Source organism: Hyla sarda, chromosome 9 (genome assembly GCF_029499605.1).
Source record: "Hyla sarda isolate aHylSar1 chromosome 9, aHylSar1.hap1, whole genome shotgun sequence".
In the NCBI taxonomy this organism is placed as follows: Eukaryota; Metazoa; Chordata; class Amphibia; order Anura; family Hylidae; genus Hyla; species Hyla sarda.
The window spans coordinates 126,436,319-126,462,747 of record NC_079197.1 but is presented as its reverse complement, the minus strand read 5'-3'; the positions used below and the strand labels follow the sequence as shown (position 1 = coordinate 126,462,747).

At 42.6% G+C, this 26,429-nt stretch overlaps 1 long non-coding RNA gene across 1 annotated transcript; it reads right to left on the bottom strand.

Annotated features, from left to right (window-relative positions):
* Positions 1-669: 669 nt before the first annotated feature.
* LOC130290718 (uncharacterized) lies at positions 670-23,444 on the bottom strand. Its single transcript, XR_008847668.1, has 4 exons — positions 23,281-23,444; positions 18,029-18,070; positions 14,762-14,861; positions 670-998 (listed from the first exon to the last, which is right to left on the bottom strand). It is a non-coding gene; the product is annotated as an uncharacterized LOC130290718 (long non-coding RNA).
* Between the last annotated feature and the right edge of the window lie 2,985 nt (positions 23,445-26,429).

Below are 26,429 nucleotides of genomic sequence, written 5' to 3'. Positions count from 1 at the left end.
TCATTGTGTGTTATCGTGCCTGACGAAGAGCCTGGTACTGGCTTGAAATGCCCGAGTGTGTGTTGCACCCTTGAATAAAGCATTTTGCATTTATTTTTGCATAGGCTCTTTTTACTTTGTGGGAGAAGCACCGACTGGATCTTCTATTTTATCACGTGTCCTGCACGGATTTCCTTTGGATTTTCCTGCTCAGTAAGACAGTCAGTCACTGCCTAGAACCACCCACTGGACTCCTAACTAAAAACATAGCAGAGCTTTAAAGGAGTAGTCCAGTGGTGAGCAACTTATCCCCTATCCTAAGGATAGGGGATAAGTTGCAGATCGCGGGGGGTCCGACCGCTGGGGCCCCCTGCGATCTCTGTGTGGAGCCCCGACAGCCCGCGGGAAGGGGGCGTGTCGACCTCCGCACGAGGCGGCGGCCGACACGCCCCCTCAATACAACTCTATGGCAGAGTTGAAGCGCTGCCTTCGGCAATCTCCGGCTCTGCCATTGAGATGTATTGAGGGGGCGTGTCGGCCGCTGCTTCGTGCGGAGGTCGACACCCGCTATCTGGGCCGAGAGCCGGGGCCCCGTACAGAGAGATCGGAGGGGGCCCCAGCGGTCGGACCCCCCGCGATCTCAAACTTATGCCCTATCGTTAGGATAGGGGATAAGTTTTTCACCACTGGACTACCCCTTTAAGTGCAGACCCCCTTCCTTCTATGAAATATGATGCTGACAGATCAGACTGCACATTCAGCATGACAGGTTCCCTTTAAGATCTTTTAATCCAGGTTTAAACATCAATAGCTCTTACGCACTAAACTGTAATTGGTCACATACAGAAAAAATAATAGTCTGTTTCTTCATGTACCGGGATCTGAAGGGCGACTCATCTCTGACGTGAAGAGGCAGCTCAGAATGGTCTGTATCTCCTTGTTTCTACAAACCATGATGTGCTGCTACCTCAGTCCAGAGAATTCCTTTCCAGGAACAGATGTCCTACCAGACCATCACCCTGTAAGACACAAAAGATGTAAGATCAATATAAAGAGAAAACAATACACAGCTGTGAGAGCTTCAGATTCACCTTATCCATGGATCTTTTACTGATCACCAGTGTACAGGTAAAATACACTTTTCAAATAGTATTTAAAAAGCTATGACTTCAATCTTACACTGCAGAACTCTGCAAAATATCAGACTGATCTTCTAGTTTTGCGAAATGCAAAATTTCCAGAGCGGAAATTCCGCTTTCTGAATACAACCGCAGAATCCCCATGTAATCAATAGGTAGTAAATTACAGAGAGTCATTTCAGGAAGGAAATTCCTCCATGTGAACATAGCCTTAGAGTGAAAACTAAATTAGATCCTTCATCTACTGATCTACATAAAACCAGTCACAAATAGGTAGACCATAAAAGCATGGAAACCCTCTGAAAGGTCATGGCAGGTTTGTGATTTGTGGGAAAAAAAATACAAAGACAGAAGCAATTTTTTCATATAAAAATGTAAGTGTCACAATCACAGCTGAAACGTAGTTCTTCCTCCCAGCCACCATGTGAACCCAGTACAAAACCACACACAATTATTTTTATCTTAATGTGTCCCTGTCATTTAAAAAGAAGCTTTGGACAGGTCGCAGACACGTCCAGTTTGTAGCAGTTGTGGTCTCAATTCTGAGACACCACCGATCAAGAGAACAAGTAGGGGTTTCTGCTCCGATTGTGACACTTTCAAATGTATTCAGGAGTGAAGTGTGCAACCAGTGTTAATGCATGGCAGTGATCTGTGTATTCGATCAGTGTGTGCAGTATTATAGCCCCTAGAGGGGGCTATAACACTGCAAAAAATAAAAAATGTTAAGATAATTTAACCCCTTCCCTAATAAAAGTAAGAATCACAACCCTTTTCCCCTTAAAAAACTAAAAAAAAACTAAATAAAAACGTGATATAGCCGCGTGCGAAAATGTTCGAACTATAAAAATAAATAGTTAAATTAAACCACATGGTCAATGACGTACGTGCAAAAAAATTCCAAAATAGCATATTTTTGGTCACCTTTTATATCATGAAAAAAAAATGAATAAAAAGCGATCAGAAGAGTCTGATCAATACAAAAATTCATTAATTCCAGGAGGTGGCAGTATCTCTTTGCTTTTATCATTACAATGACAGTACAACTAGCCTTTCCCATAATGTAATTTATACTAATCATTAGATTGCTAATACTGGGGTGACCACCCCTCCCATAGACTTGCATTGAGGGGATGTGATGTCATGAGGGGGCGGGACTATGACGTCACAAGCTCCTGGCGCCGGCTCCAGCGTTCGGAACAGTTTGTTCCAAATGCTAAGCAGCGGAGTACCCCTTTAAGCAGTATATAAAATCACTTAGGCCAAAGTAGGTCTCCTAATAAATCTGAAAGTTTAGGAAAAACCTCCATATATATGGGCCAATGTGAGCTGGGTCCTATGACACAGGAGTAGGAGGAATCCTACTACTACACCCCTGAGAGCTGTCAGTTTCTGGAAAGTGCTTACCATATATACCATATTTGTGCCTAGAGCCCTCCTAATTTATGAAGTGTTGAACATATATACCAGCTATTTGTTATTCACATAATGACAACATTTATATCAGTCCTATATTGGCAGGAGGTGACTGTGCTGCTCTTAGTCTTAGGCTAGGTTCACATTGATATTATCTCCCGTCCCGTTTAGGGTTTGTTCAGCTTTGTAGTTTTGCAACATCTGGAGGCACCCTGGTTGGGAAACACTGCCCTAGGCTCAGACTGACTTATTCTCCTTGTCACCGTTAGTAATACATTTGGTTACCAAATGATTTTGTTGCTGATCGATCAGAATTCAAAATCACTTAAAGGGCATGTTCCCACTTGGCGTATATGCAGAGTATTTCACGCTGCGCAAAATCTGCAGAAGCAAAATACGATGCGTATCCTTTGCTCACCATTCACACAGGGCTTTCCAGTGGCAGCCCTGTGTGTGCAGTGTGTTCTGGAGGTGGAGCCACGCGTCAGTCACGCCGACACGGCCCCACCTCCAGAACACACTGCACACACAGGGCTGCCGCCGGAAAGCCCTGTGTGAATGGTGAGCAAAGGATACGCATCGTATTTTGCTTCTGCAGATTTTGCGCAGCGTGAAATACTCTGCATATACGCCAAGTGGGAACATGCCCTTTAAGTGATTTTGAATTCTGATCGATCAGCAACAAAATCATTTGGTAACCAAATGTATTACTAACGGTGACAAGGAGAATAAGTCAGTCTGAGCCTAGGGCAATGTTTCCCAACCAGGGTGCCTCCAGATGTTGCAAAACTACAACTCCCAGCATGCCTGGACAGCCTTTGGCTGTCCAGGCATGCTGGGAGTTGTAGTTTTGCAACACCTGGAGGCACCCTTGTTGGAAAACACTGGTCTAGGGTGTATTTACACACACAAGCTTTTTGGGGTGTTTATTTGTAAAGCTACTGTTTCAGCAAGTGAACGATGAAAAACCTGTGAAACTCACCAATAACCAATACAGGAGTAAATAACACCATGAACTCATCAGAACTACATTTATTTAAAGGGATACTTTGATGGATTTATTTATTTTTTTTAAATCAACTGGTGCCAGAGAGTTAAACAGATTTGTAAATGACTTCTATTAAAAAATCTTAATCCTTCCAGTACTTATTAGCTGCTGACTACAGGGGAAATTCTTTTCTTTTTGGAACACCGAGCTCTCTGCTGAATCACGAGCACAGTGCTCTCTGCTGACATCTCTGTCCATTTTTGAAACTGTCCAGAGTAGGAGAAAATCCCCATAGCAAACATATGCTGCTCCGGACAGTTCCTAAAATGGACAGAGATGTCAGAAGAGAGTACTGCGTTGCAAAAAGAAAAGAATTTCACCCATAGTCAGCAGCTAATAAGTACTGGAAGGATTAAGATTTTTTTTTATTAGAAGTAATTTACAAATGTGTTTAACTTCCTGGCACCAGTTGATTTAAAAAAAAATTAAAAAAATTTAAAAAAAAAGTTTTCCACTGGAGTACCCCTTTAATTTCTCTGTTTAATGAATATGCGCATACATTTCAAGCTTTGCTGGACAGATTCCTGGGTCCGGGTAGCCAGTGTGCCTAGAAATTTACTAATGGCATCTAACTTTTTGATTGTGTTTCTTGTTAGGACAAATAGAATGCACCAGTTGATTTACCATCATCATCATCTAATCAGTTCCTAAATTCTAATGTATTTGTCCAAGCATATTAAATGTTACGTAGATTGAAACAAGAAGAAGCAGGTCAAATAAATTTCATAGCTGCATTGCTAAAAAAAGACCTGGCAACAATCCTGACATATCTGCCTTTCCCATAAAATAACTATTGTGGAGCATTGTTACCTAAACATTTTTTGTCATACTTTTTATAAACATGAATAAATTGACAACTGGCCATTCCCTATGTCAATAGGACTTTTCTCTTTAAGGACTTAAGCACATAACAGGGTTTAAAAAAACACAAACTTTTACACACTTCCTCCACTCTCCGATTCTGACCGACTTTTGACATGTACAAGAATTTTTATTAAAATTATAATAATTTTTTTTTTTTTTTAAGTGGCAGTGCGCATTTATAGGCAAATCACTAACAAACCCTAATGTGTGCAAAACTGCAAGTTTGCACCATTGTGTGAATTAGATTTTAAAAAATATCATGCACATTAATCACCCTAACCTTTTTCATCCACTAAATTACTTTAATGGCCTGAACAACTAGTTACTATAGAGGGAGCTTTATATGTCTTATAACAACATTTTATTGATTGCCCATAGCATCAGAGTTCATATTACATATTAAAATGAAAGCTGAACTCTGGTTGCTATGTGCAACAATGGGAATCTTACTATGAGACAGCTTGATAAATCTCCCTAATGTTTGGGCCATTTCACACAAGTCTACATGTAATTCTTGTGGCCTAGTGCACTTTTAAAGGGGTACTCCTCTGCTCAGCGTTTGGAATCACGCCCCCTCCCATAGGCTTGTATTGCGGGGGAGGGCCATGACATCACGATGCTCCGACCCCTGTATCTACCGGTCATTACGCCCAGAGCGAGTTTGCTCTGTGCAGTAATGACAGCGAGGCGCTGCAGCGGAGATCCCGTGGTCCCAGCGGCAGGGCTCCCGCAATCTGACATCTTATCACCTATCCTTTGAATAGGGGATAAGATGCTAGGGGCGGAGTACCCCTTTAATTTGAGGGTATTTACATCCAAATCAGGTGAACGGTGTTGGAATTACAACAGTTTGCATATGTGCCTCCCACTTGTTAAGGAACCAAAAGTAATGGGACAGAATAATAATCATAAAGCAAACTTTCACTTTTGATGCGTTTGCAGTCTTTGGATGCTTTTGCAGTATGTTTTGGGTGATTGTCCATCTGCACTGTGAAGCGCCATCCAATGAGTTCTGAAGCATTTTGCTGAATATAAGTAGAGAATATTGCCCGAAACTCTTCAGAATTAATCCTGCTGCTTTTGTCAGCAGTCACATCATCAAATACAAGAGAAGCAGTTCCATTGGCACCATACATGCCCACTATGCCATGACACTAGCACCACCATGCTTCACTGATGAGGTGTTATGACTAGGATCATGTTCCTTTCCTCCTCCATACTCTTCTCTTCCCATCACTCTGGTACAAGTTGATCTTGGTCTCATCTGTAGATAGGATGTTGTTCCAGAACTGTGAAGCCTTTTCAGATGTTGTTTGGCAAACTCTAATCTGGCCTTCCTGTTCTTGAGGCTCACCAATGGCTTCCATCTTGTGGTTAACCCTCTGTATTCACTCTGGTGAAGAATTCTCTGGATTGTTGACTCTGACACACATACACCTACCTCCTGGAGAGTGTTCTTCATCTTGCCAACTGTTGTGAAGGGGGTTTACATCACCAGGGAAATAATTCTTCACTCATCCACCACAGTTGTTTTCCTCGGTCTTCCGGTGTTGCTGAACTCACCGATACGTTCCTTCTTTTTAAGAATATTCCAAACAGTTGTTTTGGCCACGCCTAATGTTTTGTCTAACTTTCTGATGGGTTTGTTTTGTTTTTTCAGCCTAATGAAGGCTTGCTTCACTGATAGTGACAGCTCTTTGGATCTCATCTTGAGAGTGGACAGCAACAGATTCCAAATGCAAATAGCACACTTGAAATGAACTCTGGACCTTTTATCTGCTCATTGTAATTGGGATAATGAGGGAATAACCCACACCAGGCCATGGAACAGCTGATAAAACAATTGTCCCATTACTTTTGGTCCCTTAACCCCTTCATGACCCGGGGTTTTTCAGTTTTTGCACTTTCGTTTTTTCCTCCTTACCTTTAAAAAACTATAACTCTTTAAATTTTGCACCTAAAAATCCATATGATGGCTTATTTTTTGCACCACCAATTCTACTTTGTAATGACATCAGTCATTTTACCCGAAAATCAACAGCAAAACAGGAAGAAAAAAAAAAATCATTGTGCGATGAAACCACATTGATCTGTATGAGGAATCGAATGATTCCTCCTAAAAGTCCCCTAAGGGGACCAAGAGTGTAAAAAACTATTCCACATAAAAAATATGTAACAAAAAAATCAACATATGTAGTATCGCCTCATGGGTAAATGTCTGAACTATAAAAATAGAACGTTAATTAAACCGCACGGTCAATGGCGTACACGGAAAAAAAAAATCAATCAAATCAAATTTTTAAAAAGCAATCAAGAAGTCCCATCACAACAAAAATGGTAGAGATAAACACTTCAGATCACAGCACAAAAAATGAGCCCTCATATATACCCGTATACGGTAAAAGAAAAAAGTAATCGGGGTCAGAAGATGACAATTTTACACATACTAGTTTTGGTGCATGTAGCTATTTTTTTTAAAGATATAAAATAAAATAAAACAAAGAAATCCTTGTAACAGTATGGACCTACAGAATAAATATATGGGCAGACATTTATCATTGCCTTTAGACTTTTTTCTGTCTACAAAAGGCGCAAGCAGGTTTTTTTTGCCCCTTTTGGTTTACACATTTCTGCGATTTTGAGTTGTAATCCACTGATTTTGGCAATACACATGATATGGAAGGGTTTTATGAACTGCACCTGTATGTGAAAAGGCGCAAAGCCACTGAAAAGTATCTAAAACTACACCAGCCCAGACTTAGCTTTTTGGTGTATGTGAAGAGTGAAATTTCAGAAAATGTGACCTGCACAAAATAAATCAAATTCACTGTGACCATTTAATAAATTTGGTTCTCCTACACATTACCAGCACACAAAAAAAGGTGTAGAAAAATGCTTCACTTACACCTACAATGATGTCGGCCATGGTGTCATTTCTACCGACAAGTGTACTGCATAGAATCGGAAGCTCCCAAAAGTTACAAAATGGCATTTTTTTTTCAATTTTGCCTCACAAATATTTTTTTTTCTGGTCCATAAATTTTGTGGTGAAATGATTGATGCAATTAGAAAGTACAACCTGTGGCACCAGAAATAAGTCCTCATATTGGTCTGTAGGTGCAAAATTGAAAGAGTTATGATTTTTAGAAGGTGATTATGAAAAAACGAAAATGCACAAATGGAAAATCCCTGCGTCCTTAAGGGGTTAAATGGGAAAAGGGGGTGATTCAAACTTAGAGGTAAAGAGGTTAATTCACATTTATTAACATTTTATTTTACACTATAATTTAGTCTCAAGCATTGATCAGTGTTATCAGCGCTCCAATGGTCCAGCCTGCCATGGCTCACTGGAGAACCGATCAGACACGAGGAGGCAGGTAAGTGCCCTCCCACCGACCTCTCAGCTGATTGTGACACCATGATTTCACCGCAGTGGCCCCTATCAGCTCTGGGATTCGTTTTTTACATTTTCAAAGTTGACCGTGATCAGTGATGTCCAGCATAACCACGGGCCAACCTGCTATGAAGATCGCTCAGCTCCTGAGGGCACGTCATAGAAGGGGAACGGGTGCAGAATGTTCATGTATGCCCTGCGACTTCTAGGGGTTAATAGTCAAAATATTTAAAAATTTTCCACTTACAGTTCCATACGTGGGCTGCTTTTTGCATCACCAATTGTACAAATTTGTACATTTCTGTAAAAATGACATGTTGGGGGACATTAATCTAAACCTGTGTAGAGGGAAACTGGTGCAGTTGCCCATAGCAACCAATCAGATCACTTTCATTTTAAAAAAAGGCCTGAGAAAGATGAAAAGGGATCTGATTGGTTGCTATGAGCAACTGCACCACTTTTCCTCTACACAAGTTATGATAAAGCTCCCCCATTATCTTTATTCTGTAGGTCCATACAATTACAATGACACCAAATTTATATAGGTTTTGTATTGTTTTACTACTTTAAAAAAAATGTATGCTGCTCCTATTGTGACCCCTATAACACGTTTCCGTTTATGGGGCTGTATGAAGGCTCATTGTGCTGTAATCTGCAGTTGTTATTGGTACCAATTTTGTTTTGATGGGCTCCTTGATCGCTTTTCGTTGATTTTTTTTGTGCCACAAAGAAAGAAATTCTGGACTTTGGTGCTTTTTTTTTAACGTTTATACCATTGAGAGTGTGGTTTGATTAAGGTTGTATTTCAACAGTTTAGACATTTACACATATGGAATTACCAAATATGTTTATTTTTTGTTTACATTATTTTCCTGAAAAATGAGAAATTTAATTTAAACATTAATTAAGGAAAGGGCCTATTTATATTTTATTTATTATTTTATTCACTTTTTAAGTCCCCATAGCTTCAGTACAGTCCTGTCCACGGTGATCAGGACCAGGCAATTCCGGCAAGTTGGCCCCAATGCTTTTTACCCATTTAAGGCTGGTGATAGCAATCAGGACCCACCAGGTATGAAGCACGCTTAGCTTGAGCATACTTCAAACAACGGGAGCGGGACAAGGGCATACCTGGTCTCCACAAGTAGTTAAAGGGGTACTCCGGTGTTTTTTTTTTTTTTTTTTATCAACTGGTGCCAGAAAGTTAAACAGATTTGTAAATCACTTCTATTAAAAAATCTTAATCCTTCTAGTACTTATTAGCTGCTGAATACTACAGAGGAAATTATTTTCTTTTTGGAACACGGTGCTCTCTGCTGACATCATGACCACAGTGCTCTCTGCCGACATCTCTGTCCATTTTAGGAATTGTCCAAAGCAGCATATGTTTTCTATGGGGATTTTCTCCAACTTAAAATGGACAGAGATGTCAGCAGAGAGCACTGTGTTCCAAAAATAAAAGAAATTCCTCTGTAGTATTCAGCAGCTAATAAGTACTGGAAGGATTAAGATTATTTAATAGAAGTAATTTACAAATTTGTTTAACTTTCTGGCACCAGTTGATTTAAAAAATTTTAAAAAAAAGTTTTCCACCAGAGTACCCCTTTAACCCCTTAAGGAACGGGGGTTTTTCAGTTTTTGCATTTTCGTTTTTTGCTCCTTGCCTTTAAAAAATCATAACTCTCTCAAATTTGCACCTAAAAATCCATATGATGGCTTATTTTTTGCGCCACCAATTCTACTTTGTAATGACGTCAGTCATTTTGCCCAAAAATGTACGGTGAAGCGGGGAAAAAAATCATTGTGCGACAAAATTGAAAAAAAAAACGCTGTTTTGTAACTTTTGGGGGCTTCCGTTTCTACGTAGTACATTTTCCGGTAAAAATGACACCTTATCTTTATTCTGTAGCTCCATACGATTAAAATGATACCCTACTTATATAGATTTGATTTTGTCGGACTTCTGGAAAAAATCATAACTACATGTAGGAAAATTAATACATTTAAAATTGTCATCTTCTGACCCCTATAACTTTTTTATTTTTCCGTGTATGGGGCGGTATGAGGACTCATTTTTTGCGCCGTGATCTGAAGTTTTTAACGGTACCATTTTTGCATTGATAGGACTTATTGATCGCTTTTTATTCATTTTTAAATGATATAAAAAGTGACCAAAAATGCACTATTTTGGACTTTGGAATTTTTTTGGCGCGTACGCCATTGACCGAGCGGTTTAATTAATGATATATTTTTATAATTCGGACATTTCCGCACGCGGTGATACCATATATGTTTATTTTTATTTACACTGTGTTTTTTTTTATTGGAAAAGGGGGGTGATTCAAACTTAATAGGGGAGGAGTTAAATGATCTTTATTCACTTTTTTTTTGCAGTGTTATAGGTCCCATAGGGACCTATAACACTGCATACACTGATCTTCTATGCTGATCACTGGTTTCTCATAAGAAACCAGTGATCAACGATTCTGCCGCATGACTGCTCAGGCCTGGATCTCCGGCACTGAGCAGTCATTCGGCGATCGGACAGCGAGGAGGCAGGTAGGGGCCCTCCCGCTGTCCTGTCAGCTGTTCGGGATGCCGCGATTAGCCGCGGCTATCCCGAACAGCCCGACTGAGCTAGCCGGGAACTTTCACTTTCACTTTTAGCCGCGCGGCTCAGCTCTGAGCGCGCGGCTAAAGGGTTAATAGCGTGCGGCGCCGCGATCGGCGCTGCACGCTATTAGAGGCGGGTCCCGGCTTCACTATGACGCCGGGCCCGCCGTGATATGACGCGGGGTTACTGTGTAACCCCGCGTTATATCAGAAGAGCAGGACCAAGGACGTACCGGTACGTCCTTGGTCCTTAAGGGGTTAACCTTAATGACCAAGCCCATTTTAACCTTAAGGACCAGGCCAATTTTATTTTAGCGTTTTCGTTTTTTCCTCCTCGCCTTCTAAAATCCATAACTCTTTTATATTTCCATCTACAGACCCATATAAGGGCTTGTTTTTTGCATGACCAATTGTACTTTGTAATGAAACCTCATTTTACCATAAAATGTACGGCAAACCCCCCCCAAAAAAATTTTTTGGGAAATTTTAATGAAAACCACAATTTTGCCCATTTTGGAGGGTTTCGTTTTCACACTGTACACTTTACGCTAAAAATGACATGTGTTCTTTATTCTGTGGGTCAATATGATTAAAATGATACCCATGGCTAGATACTTTAATGTTTTTGTACCGCTTAAAAAAAAAAAAAATCAAAAAAATTTTTTTTTTTTTTTTACAAAATCAGTAATCTAAAATCGCCCTATTTTGACCACCTATAACTTTTTCATTTTTCCGTATACAGTATATACTCGAGTATAAGCCGAGTTTTTCAGCACGATTTTTCGTGCTGAAAACACCCCCCTCGGCTTATACTCGAGTGAACTCTCCACCCGCAGTGGTCTTCAACCTGCGGACCTCCAGAGGTTTCAAAACTACAACTCCCAGCAAGCCCGGGCAGCCATCGGCTGTCCGGGCTTGCTGGGAGTTGTAGTTTTGAAACCTCCGGAGGTCCGCAGGTTGAAGACCACTGCGGCCTTCGACATCATCCAGCCCCCTCTCACCCCCTTTAGTTCTGTACAGTACTCGCCTCCGCTCGGCGCTGGTCCGGTGCTGCAGGACTGTCCGGAGAGGAGGTCGTCCGGTGGGATAGTGGTTCTGGGCTGCTATCTTCACCGGGGAGGCCTCTTCTAAGCGCTTCGGGCCCGGCCCCAGAATAGTCACGTTGCCTTGACGACGACGCAGAGGTACGTTCATTACCAACGTACTTCTGCGTCATCGTCAAGGCAACGCCTCTATTCTGGGCCCGAAGCGCGGAGAAGAGGCGCCCCCAGTGAAGATAGCAGCCCGGAACCACTATCCCACCGGACGACCTCCTCACCGGACAGCCCTGCAGCACCGGACCAGCGCCGAGCGGAGGCGAGTACTGTACAGAACTAAAGGGGGTGAGAGGGGGCTGGATGATGTCGAAGGCCGCAGTGGTCTTCAACCTGCGGACCTCCGGAGGTTTCAAAACTACAACTCCCAGCAAGCCCGGACAGCCGATGGCTGCCCGGGCTTGCTGGGAGTTGTAGTTTTGAAACCTCTGGAGGTCCGCAGGCTGAAGACCACTGAGGCCGGATGATGACAAGAGGATGATGAAGGGGGGGGGTGGGATGATGACAAGAGGATGATGAAGGGGGGTGGGGATGATGACAAGGGGATGATGAAGGGGGGGGTGTGGGATGATGACAAGGGGATGATGACAGGTGATGATGATGATGAGGGTCTGGATGATGACAGGCGGTGATGATGATGAGGATGTTAATGACGGGGGTCTGGATGATAACAGGGGGGGATGATGTATTTCCCACCCTAGGCTTATACTCGAGTCAATAACTTTTCCTGGGATTTTGGGTTGAAATTAGGGGCCTCGGCTTATACTCGGGTCGGCTTATACTCGAGTATAGGGCGGTATGAGGGCTCATTTTTTGCGCCGTCATCTGTACTTTTTATTGATACCACATTTGCATATATAAAACTTTTAGATAATTTTTTTATTAAAAAACTTTGAATAAAATGTGACAAAAAAAGCAGCATTTTAAAATTTTTTGCGTTTACGCCATTCACCGTACGGGATTATTACCAATATATTTTGATAGTTCGGACATTTACGCACGCAGCGATACCAAATATGTTTATAAAGAATGTTTTACGCTTTTTGGGGGTAAAATGGGAAAAACACAATTTTCATTATTATTGGGGGAGGGGATTTTTCCTTTTTTTTTCCTTTTTATTTTTACATTTTTCAACTTTTATTTATTTATTTATTTTTACACTTTTTATGTCCCATCATTTGATTGCTAATACTGTTCAGTGCCATGTATAGGCCATAGCACTGATCAGTATTATTGGTGATGATCTGCTCTGGTCTGCTCGATCTCAGACTAGAGCAGAAGACCCCGGGAGACGGCCGCCATGCTGGATGATCGGATAACAGCAACAGCGCTGCCGGCGATCTGATCATCCATTTAAAGTACCGCATTGCCGCAGAATCTGAGGGGTTAATGGCGGACATCAGTGCGATCGCGGATGACGGCCATTACCGGCGGGTCCTGCTAGCAGCCGGAACCTGCCGTGTATGACGAGAGCACCATTCTGATGCTTGTGGTCATACACAGGACGTAAATGTACTTCCTGGTGCGCGAAGTACCTCCAAACCAGGACGTACATTTACATCCGTGGTCGCTAAGGGCTTAAACCTATGTAGTTCTATGGTAGGAAAGACAAGAACTAGCGCCCAAGGTCTATAAATATAAGGCACATGTAATATTGTAACACTATGACATTTATTAGTATATGTATAAAAATGCATATCCTACCTCAACTGACAGGGCCCTTGTCAGAGTGAAATAAAAATGTAGTGATCAAATATTCAAACAACATTTATTCATAAAATAAAATCTGAACTTCATCAATAAAAAATTAAAAAGTGAAGTCATAGGATCTGACAAAGATTGATGGCAAAATGATAAAGTTATAAGATGATAAAGTTCTCCTTGTATGCATATAATATGATCAGTAACCAGTCACTACAGCCCGTAGTATAGTAAGAGGAGATCACTCACCTGATCCTACGCAGCCCCAATGGTTCTTGCCACCGGCTGTGTTGAGAACCGCGCCGGAGCAGACCTAATACTCAGTGATACAGAGCGCTGCAGCGCTGGTAACACTGTTCTTCTCCAAACCTCCTGGTTCTTGCACGCGAATCCTAGGTGCGGTGCAGACCTGGATGTTCTTGGAGGTAGCAGTGGTGATGAATAACAGAGGTGGTGTTAGCGGTGATGACTAGCGGGCTTCCTGATGACCTTGGAGTGCGGGTATAATGAAAAGGAAGTCGGCTGGCGTCCTCGCGATATAGTATGGCTGATTTCAAACCCATTTTGGTCCCGCCTTAGTGACCTTCCTCGGTGAAGTTAGCAAGTAAAGAATAGTATATGGTCATTCATCCATCTCAGTTTATGTTTAGGTTCTAAACATTAGCAATCACCTTCCTGTCACAGAGGGCAGGTAGCAACGAGTTTGAAATTCTCTATCCACTTTTTTGTTGCTAATGTTTAGAACCTAAACATAAACTGAGATGGATGAATGACCATATACTATTCTTTACTTGCTAACTTCACTGAGGAAGGTCCCTAAGGCAGGACCAAAATGGGTTTGAAATCAGCCATACGATACCGCGAGGATGCCAGCCGACTTCCTTTTCATTTTACCCGCACTTTCCACAAGCCATCCGGATCCAAGGTCATCAGGAAGCCCGCTATTCATCACCGCTACCACCACCTCTGTTATTCATCACCACTGCTACCTCCAAGAACATCCAGGTCTGCACCGCACCTAGGATCCGTGTGCAAGAACCAGGAGGTTTGCAGAAACATAGGAGAAGAACAGTGTTACCAGCGCTGCAGCGCTCTGTATCACTGTGAGTATTAGGTCTGCTCCAGCGCGGTTCTCAACACAGCCAGTGGCAAGAACCATTGGATCAGGTGAGTGATCTCCTCTTACTATACTACGGGCTGTAGTGACTGGTTACTGATCGTATTATATGCATACGAGGAGAACTTTATCATCTTATAACATTTTGCCATCAATCTTGACTGTGTCAAATCCTATGACATCATTTAATATTTTTTACTCAGGAAGTTCGGATTTTATTTTATGAATAGATGTTATTTCACTCTCTGACAAGGGCCCTGTCAGTTGAGGTAGGATATGCATTTTTATACTTATACTAATAAATGTCATAGTGTTACAATATTACATGTGCCTTATATTTATAGACCTTGGGCGCTAGTTCTTTTGTCTTTCCTACGGTTTTATTTTTACACTTACGGTTTAGTGTCTCACTAGCTGCTCGGTCATCACGTTGTTTTATCAGGATCAGAGCGCCATCCCGCTTCTCCTTTCTATGTAGTTCTATGGTTGTCAAAACCTAAGGGAACACCAGAGCAACAGCATGCTGTGTTTTTCGAAAACCTACCAGTAACCCAAGAAACATCGCTCAAGGGAGAAAAATGCATAAATGCCACACTAATACAAAAAGCACACTACATCAATGCAAGCATAATGATTAATTAAAAACAACAATCAGTGGGATTAGCATTTATTGTCTGGCTCATTTACAGTACATGGAGAATATTTACAATGCTTGATATTTATGAACTTCAAAATTAATCACATAATAAACAGTCATTCTGATTTCATAGCTACCTACCTGAATCCTATTTAACCCCCTATTTGATCTACATAATTTTTATTTTTTTTCGTTTTCTTTAAGCGCACACCGTCACAGTACAGCTTTCGGTCACACCATATTTATCTGTGCCCCATTAAATTAAGTAAGTAACCCCTTAAGGACCAAACCCATTTTGACCTTAAAGAACAACTGTAGTGGTACACTTTTATATATGCCTGCGTATCACCAGACGCAGCGATGTCCCACCCAGATCGGTGATAGGCCGAGCCCACTGTAATGTAAGGAGCTCTGGCCGGCTTATTACATGACAGTGGGCTCAGCCTATCACAGGCCGGGGCAGGACATCGCTACGGCCGGTAATACGCCGAAGGCTCTGCGGCGTCCCCAGGAAGTAGAATGACGTCAACACTGCCAGACGGTGAGGCCTGTGCCGGACCAACGGGAGCTCGTAGGAAGGTATGTAGGAGTTTATTTTGTTTATTTTTGAGGCCCGGGCACAGGAATATAAACGTGTACCACTACAGTTTTCCTTTAAGGACACGGCCATTTTTTTTTCCTCCTCACCTTCTTTTATACTTCCATCCACAAACCCATATGAGGGTTTGTTTTTTGTGTGACCAATTGTACTTTGTAATGACACTAGAGATGAGCGAAGTTACAGTGATTCAGTTCGTCATGAGCTGTACTTTTTATCGGTATCAGTTTTGTGCTACCTGCTACCTTTTGATCTTTTTTATTCCGCTATTTGTACCAAAATTGGCGAATTTTGCGCTTTTAAAAAAAAAAAATTTACGGCCTTCACCGTGCGGGATAATTTACATTATAGTTTTATAGTACGCGTTATTACGGATGTGGCAATACCTATTATGTATATGATTTGTGTTTTTGATCTTTTTTGGTGATAATACAGGGCTTTTTTATTGGGAAAGGGGCATTTTTTTTTTTCTTTTACACTTCATACTTTTATTGAAGAACTTTTTATTTTATTTTTTACACTTTTTACAGGTTATACTATGCTGCAATACATTTGTACTGCAGCACAGTATAACCTGATGAGCTACAGACATTATAGCCTGTGCGATCCAGCCTCTGGCTGGATCTCACAGGCTTCCGTAGCAGGCAGACAGGAGGTCATGATGTGACCTCCTGCTGCCATAGCAACCAACGGCGACCAGCGATCGTATCGCGGTGCCGCCATCGGTGAACAGGGGGAGAGCGCTCCCCTGTCAACACCATAGATGCTGTGATCAGGATTGATCACAGCATCTAGGGGGTTAATGCTGCCATGACCAGCGCGATCGCGGCTCCGGCGGGACTCTGGCTGTGATTGACCGGGTCCCGTCGCCGATCTCTGCGCTGCCAGCGGCAGTGCCGGAGATCGCTAGGACGTATGCATATGTCCAAATGCAAACGTGTCGGATGCTTGGACGTATGCATACGCCCTATAGCAGGAAAGGGTTAAAAATCGCCCAATTTTGACCACTTAACTTTTTTTCCGTATATGCGTCAGTATGTGGGCTCATTTTTTGCGCCGTGATCTGTACTTTATCGATACCACATTTGTGTACATGAAACTTAATTCACTATTTTTGGGGGGGAACAAAATGTGACAATGTAAAAGTTTTTACACCGTTCACTGCATGGGATAAATAACATTATATCTTGATAGTTTGGACATTTACGCATGTGACGATACCAAATATGTTTATAAATTATTTTTTTAAGCTTTTTGGGGTTAAATGGGAAAGAGGGACAATTTACATTTTTATTGGGGGGAGGGGATTTTTCCCCTTTTTATTTAACCTTTTTATGTCCCCATAGGGGACTATTTACAGCAATCACTTGATTGATAATACTGTTCCATGCTATGCATAGGGCATAGCACTGATCAGTGTTATCAGCGATCTTCTGCTCTGGTCTGTTCGATCTCAGACCAGAAGACCCCTGGAGACGGTCAGAGGCAGATGAGGGGACCTCCGGCTGTCATTTTAGATGATCAGATCCCTGCGGCAGCACCACAGGCTATCCGATAATCCATTTAACCACGTGCACTGCCGCAGATGCCGTGATCTGTATTGAGCATGGCATCTGAGGGGTTAATGGCGGACATAAGCACGATTGCTGATTACTGCAATTACCGGTGGGTCCCCCGGCTGCTGATAGCAGCAGAGACCTGCAGTGCATGACGCGAGCACCGCTCCGATGCTCGCAGTCATGTACAAGACTTAATGTACCTCCTGGTGCGAAGTACCTCCGTACCAGGACTTACATTTACATCCGTGGTCATTAAGGGGTTATATTTGCATTTTACTAAACAAGTTTGCACTGAAATGGGCATCTGTATTTTCTTAAATATCTTTTCCCCTAATTTGTTCCGCTTTTGTTTCCCTATTGTTTTGAGTTGTCAACTTTTTCATCCATATTAATTTTTTTTAAATTGTTTTTTGTTTTGTCAACAGGTTAAACTTTTTTGCTGTAAAAAAAATTAAAAATAAAAAACATATCACTGGGGAAGATTTATCAAACATTGTGCAAAGATCAGTAGAGCAGTTGCCAAGAGCAACCAGATTCTAACTTTCATTATTTTTAAAAAGCCTCTGAAAGTTGGAATCTGATTGGTTGCTATGAGCAACTGCTACACTGTTCTACACAAAGTTTGATAACTCTCCCGCATTGACTTCTATGGGATATAAAAAAAAAATTAAAAATAAAAAAATTTTAAAACAAAAAGCACCCAGATTTCTAGGAACATGCTGTGCCCTAAAAAAAAATAAAAAATGACAGATATTTCTTCTATAAAAAAAAAATGGAAGTAATGCGGCTCAGTAATGGGTGTGAATAAGCCCAAAGAGTCCCACAACATGTCACACACTACAGGCTTGAGAAATGAAGAAAAGACTTACTGTCCCGAGTGCGTCACATTTACATCAGCTTCAGTTCCAGTTCTGTAACAACATTTGTAAAGTGTGGTTAGTCAGGGACCCGAGCAATATGCAGCATATGCAAATCTAATAATTATAACAGAGCTAATAATGCAAAAAAAATTTATTATTATTAAAGGACACAAATATTTAAATATATTTATTACGTCAAACACTAACTATTAACTCTTTACACTCAATAATACAATTATCAAAGTGAATTAATTGCTTTTCACATATTTCACGTGATATTTTGGATAAGGATCGTGTTTAATGTTAACCCTTTGGAGGTCCCCCACAAATGCATCATATCTAGAGGATTTCAACACATTTTGGATATTGCAGAGTTCTTATGATTTATAGAAATATATTATTACAAACCACTATCCTTACTCACTAAGGGGGGGGGGGGGGGCGTTACGCATTTTCTAGTTTCTACTTTTCTGTGGTTTTTGTGGCAACTAAGACAGATCTACATTTTTACATGTGTTTAACTTTTTTATCAACACTATTTGTTGATTCTTTATGGCCGAATAAAGACAAAACTCACACAACCTTAATTTTTTTTCTCTTTTATTGCACACTTTGACGTAACTCCACAGATGTACAGCACTGCACATGTGCAATCATTGTTAGCCTGTCCTAGGGACAAAATAACAGGGACTATACTGTTTCGGATGAGCTGAAGGAGTTTCCTTGGTCTGCTGAAGGACCGTGCAGGACGATGGTAACTACTAATGGGTTTCATATGTGCAGAGGAGAAAGGCGTCAATATGGGTGCAGGGGCAGGACCTGTCTGGACGGACCCTTCACTTTATACGTAAATACTGAGGGTTGTTCACTGCGGTAGAAGCTCTTACGGTCTAGTTTTGTCTTGAACAGTGCACAAAGGACTGGTAATTCCTGAATGTATCCTCTGAGTTGATCTAATATGTGCCTGACACTGGATAATATACCCAACACTGCGGCCTGTACATTATATACTGCTCTGTTATGGTGTAACCAGCACTGGTGGTTGTAGTTTTGCAACAGCTGGAGGCACCCTAGTTGGGAAACAGCCCTATAATATGAACACAACCTTTTGCAGCTGCCAGCCATTGACAGTAAAATTGAATTTTTTTTTGTTTTGTTTGCATAGCCCAGTAAATAAGAATGAATATAAAAAAAATATATAAAAAAAAATGTATATATATATATATATATATATATATATATATATATATTTTTATTTTTTTTTATTTTGGCACTACGAGCTATTATACCAAACATGTGACAAACTGGTCAGTGTAACCAGCACTGACCAGTTTGTCACACGTTTGGTATAATAGCTCATAGTGCCAAAATATTATATATTTAAATTTATTTTTATTTTTTTTATTCATTCTAAATTTATTGGGCTATGCAAACAAAAAAACAAAACAAAAATAAAATGCAATTTTACTGTCAATGGCTGGCAGCTGCAAAAGGTTGTGTTCATATTATAGGGCTGTTTCCCAACCAGGGTGCCTCCAGCTGTTGCAAAACTACAACTCCCAGCATGCCCGGACAGCCTTCGGCTGTCCGGGCATGCTGGGAGTTGTAGTTTTGCAACAGCTGGAGGCACCCTGGTTGGGAAACACTGTTATAGGGGAAAGAAAATTATAAAAAGTCATAGCTATGATTACATGGATAATTTAAAATAAAGAAAAAACTATCACTTCGCTATCAATTTGCCATCTATAAGTAATATTTATTGTTTAATAAAAAATGCACAAAATTCCCAGTAAACTACAAAAGGGTAGATGAGGAACATACTACACACATACATGAAGGGGTCACAAGGAATGTAAATACTGCTTATATACAAGACCAAGGGGGCCACAGGTGATGTAAGTGCTACGTATCTGAGGGGGCCACAGGGTCTTGTAAATACTGCACATTCATGGATGTCTGGCCATAGGGGATGTAGCTACAACACATATACATGAATAAGGGGCCTCAGGGATTACAAGTCCGGCATATACATGACTGAGGGGGCCACAGGGAATCTACATCCTACAGATGTCCATCGGCCCCCCCTATATCAGGATCTTCACAATCCTGTATTTGTGCCCCTGCACAATAAAAATATATGTTGTCCTGTTGTAATACAGGTAAAGTTTAACTTTAGGGAATTCTAATAACAATCCGCTGCACTTTTTTTTTTTTTTTTACAGAATATTCACTGTTTGATTTTTTTGTTTTCATTTCCGACAAGTTATAAAAATCTAGTAAATATCTGGCAATTTACTGTCATGTTTTCTGCGATTAATCCAATGAAAGAAAAATATACTTAAAAAGGTGTTTGTCTTATAATAGAGCAACAAGCTCTAAGTGACAGACAATAAAAATAGCCTCCTGGACCCTTTGTTTGACCCTCCACAGTCGGCAGCGCCCTCCAGTCCCCCACCTCTTCAGGGGGAAAAAAGCTTTCCTAATACAAAGCCCCCATAAGACCTGTCCTGCTAGTACTACCCTCCTACTAAACCTGTCCGAAAACTAATTTCTACTATAAGATCAGAAAAAGATTTGTCCTCCCCATATAACCCCCCATTAAACCTGTCCTCCCAAATTACACTTTATAAACCCGGTCCTCCCATATTACCTGTCCTTTCCCTAGACCTCCTCCCATTAACCCCCATCAGACCTGTCCCCTCACTAATGCCACCCCATCAGCCCTGTCCTTCCACTAATACCCCCCATGTGACCTGTGCCCTCACTAATACCACCCCATCAGACCCATCCTCCCCCTTAATCTGACCTGTCCACCCACTAATACCCTCTCCATCAAACTTGTCCCCTCTCTACTACCCCCCATCAGCCCTGTCCTTCCACTAATACCCCCCCATCAGCCCTGTCCTTCCACTAATACCCCCCCCATCAGCCCTGTCATTCCACTAATACCCCCTCCATCAGCCCTGTCCTTCCACTAATACCCCCTCCATCAGCCCTGTCCTTCCACTAATACCCCCCATCAGCCCTGTCCTTCCACTAATACCCCCTCCATCAGCCCTGTCCTTCCACTAATACCCCCTCCATCAGCCCTGTCCTTCCACTAATACCCCCCCATCAGCCCTGTCCTTCCACTAATACCCCCCCCATCAGCCCTGTCCTTCCACTAATACCCCCTCCATCAGCCCTGTCCTTCCACTAATACCCCCTCCATCAGCCCTGTCCTTCCACTAATACCCCCTCCATCAGCCCTGTCCTTCCACTAATACCCCCTCCATCAGCCCTGTCCTTCCACTAATACCCCCCATGTGACCTGTGTCCTCACTAATACCCCCTCCATACTACCCTCATTATCCCTGTCCCCTAAGTAATACCCCCTCCATCATACCTGTCCTACCACTTATACCCCCTCCTCCATCATACCTGTCCTACCACTTATACCCCCTCCTCCATCATACCTGTCCTACCACTTATACCCCCTCCTCCATCATACCTGTCCTACCACTTATACCCCCTCCTCCATCATACCTGTCCTACCACTTATACCCCCTCCTCCATCATACCTGTCCTACCACTTATACCCCCTCCATCATACCTGTCCTACCACTACCCCCTCCATCATACCTGTCCTACCACTACCCCCTCCATCATACCTGTCCTACCACTACCCCTCCATCATACCTGTCCTACCACTTATACCCCCTCCTCCATCATACCTGTCCTACCACTTATACCCCCTCCTCCATCATACCTGTCCTACCACTTATACCCCCTCCTCCATCATACCTGTCCTACCACTTATACCCCCTCCTCCATCATACCTGTCCTACCACTTATACCCCCTCCTCCATCATACCTGTCCTACCACTTATACCCCCTCCTCCATCATACCTGTCCTACCACTTATACCCCCTCCTCCATCATACCTGTCCTACCACTTATACCCCCTCCTCCATCATACCTGTCCTACCACTTATACCCCCTCCTCCATCATACCTGTCCTACCACTTATACCCCCTCCTCCATCATACCTGTCCTACCACTTATACCCCCTCCTCCATCATACCTGTCCTACCACTTATACCCCCTCCTCCATCATACCTGTCCTACCACTTATACCCCCTCCTCCATCATACCTGTCCTACCACTTATACCCCCTCCTCCATCATACCTGTCCTACCACTTATACCCCCTCCTCCATCATACCTGTCCTACCACTTATACCCCCTCCTCCATCATACCTGTCCTACCACTTATACCCCCTCCTCCATCATACCTGTCCTACCACTTATACCCCCTCCTCCATCATACCTGTCCTACCACTTATACCCCCTCCTCCATCATACCTGTCCTACCACTTATACCCCCTCCATCATACCTGTCCTACCACTTATACCCCCTCCATCATACCTGTCCTACCACTACCCCTCCATCATACCTGTCCTACCACTACCCCCTCCATCATACCTGTCCTACCACTACCCCCTCCATCATACCTGTCCTACCACTACCCCCTCCATCATACCTGTCCTACCACTACCCCCTCCATCATACCTGTCCTACCACTACCCCCTCCATCATACCTGTCCTACCACTACCTCCTCCATCATACCTGTCCTACCACTACCCCCTCCATCATACCTGTCCTACCACTACCCCCTCCATCATACCTGTCCTACCACTACCCCCTCCTTGCCCCACCAGATGACTCCTCTTCACCTCTGGAGGACAACAACAGGCTGAGGATCTGTGGACGGGAGAGTCTCAAAAGAGGAAATAACTTATAATTGGGAAGAATTAAGAAACTTTGAACCAGTAAAGAAAAAATTAAGTAAAAACAACAAAAAAAACAAAACAACTAAAATGAAATAAATAAAAAGCGCAGCAATAAAAGTCTTCTCCAAGTGCCCCCCTCCTCCTCCCCCGGGTCCTGCGCGAGCCCTACACCCGGAGCCGGCAGCCCCCGGGCGGGTGTGATGTGGGGCTCCGGGTCACCCCGGGACTCGCACTCCCATGAGCCCGGCCGGGCGGCGCGGCTTCTCCCCGGGTAACGGTCGCTCCCTGTCGCCGCTCTGTGCCGGGCGGAGCCGGGGGTGGGGGGGTGGGGGAGGCCGCCACTACACACCGGACACCACGGGAATTTTTTCTGAATTTTTTCCCGATTTTTCGGAGCGGAGAAGCCGGCTGCCGAGGACGGGAAACTAGAATAAAAGACACAATCCGCTCCGGCGAGTTATTCCCTGGGAAAAAAAATCCCTCCTTACCTCAGTCCAATCGAAAATGGCGCCGAAACCTAAAAAACTTCTTAAATTTCATTGTAGGGTTTTCGCAAGGGATTCTGGGTAGAAAGCGCTGAGGAGGAAAAAATAGAGAAAGAAAGAGCAGAGGGAAACAGCGGAGGGCGGGCCGGGGGCGGGGCCAAAAGGGGGTCGGCCGAGAGGGGTGGGGCCTTGGGAATGTGGTACCATAGCGACCTCATCCATGGGAGGGGCGTGGCCGGGTGGTGTAGGAGCCGCCGAGTGGGCGTGGCGTGAGCGGTGACGTAGTTCTAGGAGTTGGTTTCCTGACGGGCCTGTGTTTGCACACAGCAGTGTTCATAGTGGGAGAGACGTCTTCTCTTATAGGCGTTGTTTTGCTTTTTGTTATTACTACAGCGAAGCCATAACAAATCGCCAGGCTTGTGTGGTGAGAAGTCACAAATTACTGGGATACCAGCTCCACACACATAGTGAACCATACATTTTAACCCCTTAAGGACCAAGCCCATTTTGACCCTCAGTACGAGGCCAATTGCATTTTAGTTTTTTTCCTCCTCGTCTTCTAAAAATCGTAACTCTTTTATATTTTCATCCACAGACTAGTATGAGGGCTTGTTTTGTGTGCGACCAGTTGTCCTGCGTAATGACATCACTCATTTTATCATAACATGTGGTGCAACCAAAAAAATACTATTTGTGTTTGGAAATTAAAAAGAACACTGCAATTTTGCAAATTTTGGAAGGTTTTGTTTTTATGCCGAACAATTTATGGTAGAAATGACGTGTTCTTTAATCTATGGTCAATACCATTAAAATAATACACATGATTATATACTTTTCTGTTACTGTTGCAATAAAAAAAAAAGTCGCAAACTTTTGAACCAAATTAGTACGTTTAAGATCCTTCTATTTTGAGGATCTATAATGTTTTCATTTTTCCGTATAAGCGGCGGTATGAGGGCCAATTTTTTGCGGATCGATACAATTAAAATGATGCCCATGTTTACAGACTTTTCTATTATTGTACTACTTTAAAAAAAAGTATCAAACTTTGTAAACAAAATTAGTGCGTTTTAAATCAACCTATTCTAACCCCTCTAACTCTCTTTATTTTTTTTAATATACAAAGTTGTTTGAGGGCTTTTTTTTTTTTGTTCTGTTATCTGTAGTTTTTATTGGTACCACTTTTGCTTATATGTGATTTTTTGATCAATTTTTATTCTTTCTCGGATGTATTGTGGCCAAAAAGCAGCAATTTCTTTACGTATGCACCATTCACCTTAAGGGATCATTAACATTATATTTCGATAATTTGGACATTTACGCACGTGCCAATACTATATATATATATATATATATATATATATATATATATATTTTTTTTTTATATGTTATGAAGTAAAATAGGGAAAATTGGACCATTAAAAATGTTATTGGGGGGGGGGGGCTTTTTTATATAGGGGACTATATTTTGCAATCAGTAGATACTGCAGATACTGATCAGTGCTATGCATATGCATAGCACTGATCAGTGTTATAGGCGATCTATTCTCTGGTCTGCTGGAGGGCAGACCAGAGAAGAAGACGTCAGGAGGATGGACAGAGGCAGGTGAGGGAACCTCTGTCTGCCATCTTGGATGAACAGATACCTTGGCCGTGCCGTGAGCAATTCGATCATCCAGTCAAAGTGCCGCATTGCCGCAGATGCTGTGATCTGTATTGATCATGGAACCTGAGGGGTTAATGGACATCAGCGCAATTGCTGATGTCCGTCATTACTGATGGGTCCCTGGCTGCTGATAGCAGCCGGAACCTACTGTGTATGATGCGAGCACCACTCCGGGGCTTGCGTCATGGGCAGGATGTAAATGTGCGCAAAGTACCAGCGCATCAGGATGTACATTTATGTCTATTGTCCTTAAACCTTTAACGACCATGGAAGTATATTTATGTCCGTGGCCGGCTCCCGGTCTGTGAAGCGCGCTCAGCTTCGTATCTGCAGGGTCCCGGTTGCTATCAGCAACCTGGACCCTCGGCTAATACTGGACTTTGCCGATCGGCTGATGTCCGGTATTAACCCTTTAGATGCTGCAATCAAAGTTGATTGCGACATCTAAAATGGGAGAAAACCATACCGGCTAGCTCAGCGGAGCTGTTTGGGACTGCCTAGAGGGGGCTATAAGACTGCATAATAAAAGTAAAAAAATAAAAAAGTTAACAAATGTGATTTAACCCCTTCCTTAAAGGGGTTGTGCGCTGCCCTGCAGTTCAGAGCTCCACTCACAGCGTCCGGAAGTTCATTACTCAGAACGCTGTGTGCGGGCTTCCGTGTTCGCAGCCGCCGGGCGTGACGTCTCGCCCGGCCCCTCAACAAAAGTCTATGGGAAGGGGGCGCGACCGCTGTCACGCCCCCTTCCCACAGACTTTGGTACAGGGGGCGGGCGTGAAGTCACGAGGGGGCGGGCGAGACGTCACGAAGGGGCCGGGCATGACGTCACGCCCGGCAGCCGCAAACACGGAAGCCTGCACACAACATTCGGAGTAATGAACTTCCGGACGCTGTGAGCTCCGAACTGCAGGGCAGCGCACAACCCCAGAATCCCCCCCCCCCCCCCCCCCGTTTCCCATTTTAAAAAAAAGTGTGTAAATAAAAATAAAAAAAAACATATGTTGTATTGCCGCATGCGTAAGTGTCCGAACCATAAAAATATATAGTTAATTAAACCGCACGATCACTGGTGTACACGCCCAAAAATTCCAAAGTCCAAAATTGCGTAATTTTGGGTAACTTTTTATGCCAATTAAAAAAATGAATAAAAAGTGATCAAAAAGTCCAATCAAAACAAAAATGGTACCGATAAAAACTTCAGATCACGGCACAAATAATGAGCCGCATTCGTGGAAAAACAAAAAAGTTATAGGGGTCATAAGATGACAATTTTAAACGTATTAATTTTCGTGCATGTATTTTTCCCAAGAAGTACGACAAAATCAAACCTATATAAGTAGGGTATCATTTTAATGGACCTACAGAATAAGGTGTCATTGTTACCAAAAAATGTACTGCATAGAAACAGAAGCCCCCAAAAGGTACAGGGTACAGAATGGCGTTTTATTCTTCAATTTTGTCGCACAATGATTTTTTTTTCTGTTTT